Here is a 3,337-nt window from a genome sequence, read left to right as displayed (position 1 = left end):
CCATGGCAATACATATCAAATAACCATCAGCTGTTATTCTACTATGTTATAATTATTTCACTATCTATATTCCCAAGTGTACAATAAACTTTCTGCGGTCTCAGTGTTTGGCAGCTAGTAATCACTCAGAAAATATTCATTAAATGAATGTCTTCATTTTTCTTTGGGAGAAATTCCCACACGTGCTTCTTTTAGAAGACTATCTCTCCTTAAGAGCTCACAATGTTACTCTTAATGATTTCAGTGGAGGCATCAGCACAAAAGCAGCCCCAGTATGCATTGTGCCATGATGGACCGCATAGCATGCTCCGTGTCTGCACATATGTGAACTCCAGGCTTTCTTCACAATTTCTCTCTAACTGCTGGTGCTTCATGTACAATGTGCCTGTTGAGTACAGTCTGAAAATGGAGAGTGAATGGAGATAATTTGGTACATTATTTTGTAGAATATAAAAGATAATTCCTGCATTCCATTCCAGATGTCTACACAAAGTGAGATTCTTTCTTTCCTAAGATAAGCTTGTCAATAAATGTAATTTTAGGGGAAGAAAGTGCTGTTTTTCTCTGCACATATATTTTTCTCTACATATACATGTAAATCTATATATAAATAATCTTTCCAGTTGTTTTTCACAGAGGAGTGATATTGCTCCAGTAAAAATTATGAGGGATGCCAGGTCTAGAGGTTTTGTTCATAACAAGATGAAAACAGCTAAAGTCACCATCTTAATATTGCCTTTAAAACAAGTCTCTGAAATGGGCCAAGATGTAAAAGAGTCTCCTTTCTCCCAGCCACTTGCCATATCTTGTTGCTCTGCCCAGTCTTTCCTCAGGATTTACTTATAGGCTTCTGCTGACCTCTGAATAATGGAATGAAACCACATTCTGTGCTATTTGAGGGTGTGTGTGTGTGTGTGTGTGTGTGTGTGTGTGTGTGTGTGTGTGTGTGTTCAGAGTCCCTTATGGAAAGTAAGGTGTTGGAGATAGTGCAAGCCATTAGTGTTGCAATAGTTTCATGCAGCATGACAAGGGACATTTCCAGGCTCCATTACAACTCACCCACTGCCCTCTCGGTTTCTGTACATACCTTTAGCCTTACCGTGAAAATTAAAAACAAAAAGCCTTTTCTACTAGTCATTGGAATACTTCTTTTGAATAATTTTAATAGATATTGAGAGCAGATGCTTTTCAAAATTGCACTGTTTCTGTCATGTGGTCATTTACAGAGTTTATCTAAACTTTTTTGCTTGATGTGATCTAATTTGATTATTTGAAATGTTGGACCTCTTCGATTGCAAGTGAACACTTAATCATTGGGTTATTTAAAGTGTTTTTTGCTATGTAACTTGGCTGGAAGATTCTTGGAACTAGTTCCAGAAGAGTTTGATGTTTATAAGACACTAACATCCAAAGAAAGAAGTAACATGTGGCAATAATAGTCAGGGTAGATGTAGTTTAGAAAAATTAGCTTGACCAGAGAATCTGTAGAGATATTAAACATTTAACAGATGGATTTACAGAACAACATAAAAGGCACAAAGAAGTACAGAAAACCCTACATGTGCTCTTCAGGAGGATGCCTGAGTGCTCTTATTGTGAAACTTGCTAATGAAAATCATTGGGCGGGGTGGGGAACAATATGGCAGATGGCGAGGAGCCAATGGCTTTTGATGGTGGGTGTGGAGACACTGGAGACTGGGAAGATTACTAGAACCAATGTAAAGAAGTTTCTTGAGCGATCTAGACCCTTCACACACCCTGATTTCGAACCAAGCACTGAATCGCTACAGTTCTTGTTAGATAAATGCAAAGTTCTAGCCATTGGAAGTGGTGGCTTAGGATGTGAGATCCTGAAACATCTGGCATTGTCGGATTTTAGACAGATTCATATTATAGACATGAACAATCTAATAGGCAGTTTTTATTTAGGCCTAAAGATGTTGGAAACCCCAAGGCTAAAGTTGCTGCAGAATTTCTAAATGACTAAGTTCCTAAATGCAATGTGGTCCCACATTTCAACAAGATTGAAGATTTTAACTACACTTTCTACCCACAATTTCACATCATTATGTGTGGCCTGGACTCTATCATAGCCAGAAGATGGATCAATGGAGTACTGATGTCTCTTCTAAATTATGAAGATGGTGTGTTGGATCCAAGCTCCATTGTCCCCTTGATAGATGGCGGGGGGGGGGGGGGCAGAAGGCTTTAAAGGAAATGCCCAGGTGATCTTGCCTGGAATGACTCCTTGTGTTGAGTGCACCCTGGAACTTTATTCCCCCACAGGTCAGCTTCCCCATGTGCACTACTGCATCTATGTTCAGGCTCCCAGAACACTGTATCGAGTATTTAAGGATGTTGCAATGGCCTAAAGATCAGCCTTTTGGAGATGGGGTCCCATTAGATGGAAAAGACCCTGAACATAATCAGTGGATTTTCCAAAAGTCAGTAGAGAGGACATCACAATCTAATATTAGAGGTGTTACCTAAAGACTCACTCAAGGGGTAGTAAAATGAATCATTCCTGCAGTAGCTTCTACAAACATTCTACAAACAGTCATTGCAGCTGTGTGTGCTACTGCAGTTTTTAAGATAGCCAGAAGTACATACATTCCCCTTAATTATTACTTGGCATTCAATGATATAGATGGACTGTACACATACACATTTGAAGCAGAGAGAAAGAAAAATTGTCCAGCATGTAGCCAGCTTCCTTACAACATTCAGTTTTCCCCATCAGCTAAACCACAGGAAGTTTTAGGCTATCTGACCAAATGAAGTCTCCAGCTATCACAGCTACAGTAGAGGGAAAGAATAGGACACTTTACTTATAGTCAGTAACATCTATTGAAGAACAAGGAACAAGGCCCAATCTTTCCAAGACGTTAAAAGAATTGGGACTTGTTGATGGACAAGAACTGGCTGTTGATGATGTTACCACACCACAGACTGTACTATTCAAACTTCATTTTACTTAAGGAAAATAAATCTATACATAAATAGAAAATTCCTAGAAATAATATACTTTATGAATGCTAAGGAATTTAATTGAAGAGTAGTGAAGATGAGCCAGAGGGACACCCAAGAAAGGAAATTTAACTGATGTCATTTTTAGCATTAATGTTGCTAGAATTTGGCATACATATATATATAATTTATTAATATATTAATGGCTCTTTTTAACTTTATAAGTTTCTCTTGAAGACTGAACTTCAGGATTAGCCTAGTAAGCATTTTCATTAGTAATATGGAAAATGATGCTTGGAGAGAAAGATTATGAACAAATGTATTGCTTCTTTAAAGCAGGACAAACACTGTCTTATGTGTGAGTTTGTTA

At 38.1% G+C, this 3,337-nt stretch overlaps 1 pseudogene; it reads left to right on the top strand.

Moving 5' to 3' along the window:
* The first annotated feature begins 1,639 nt into the window (after positions 1–1,639).
* Positions 1,640–2,978, top strand: LOC118578794 (annotated as a pseudogene).
* Positions 2,979–3,337: the final 359 nt, after the last annotated feature.

Source organism: Onychomys torridus, chromosome 2 (genome assembly GCF_903995425.1).
Source record: "Onychomys torridus chromosome 2, mOncTor1.1, whole genome shotgun sequence".
Taxonomy (NCBI): domain Eukaryota; kingdom Metazoa; phylum Chordata; class Mammalia; order Rodentia; family Cricetidae; genus Onychomys; species Onychomys torridus.
This window is presented reverse-complemented; position numbering and strand designations above follow the sequence as displayed.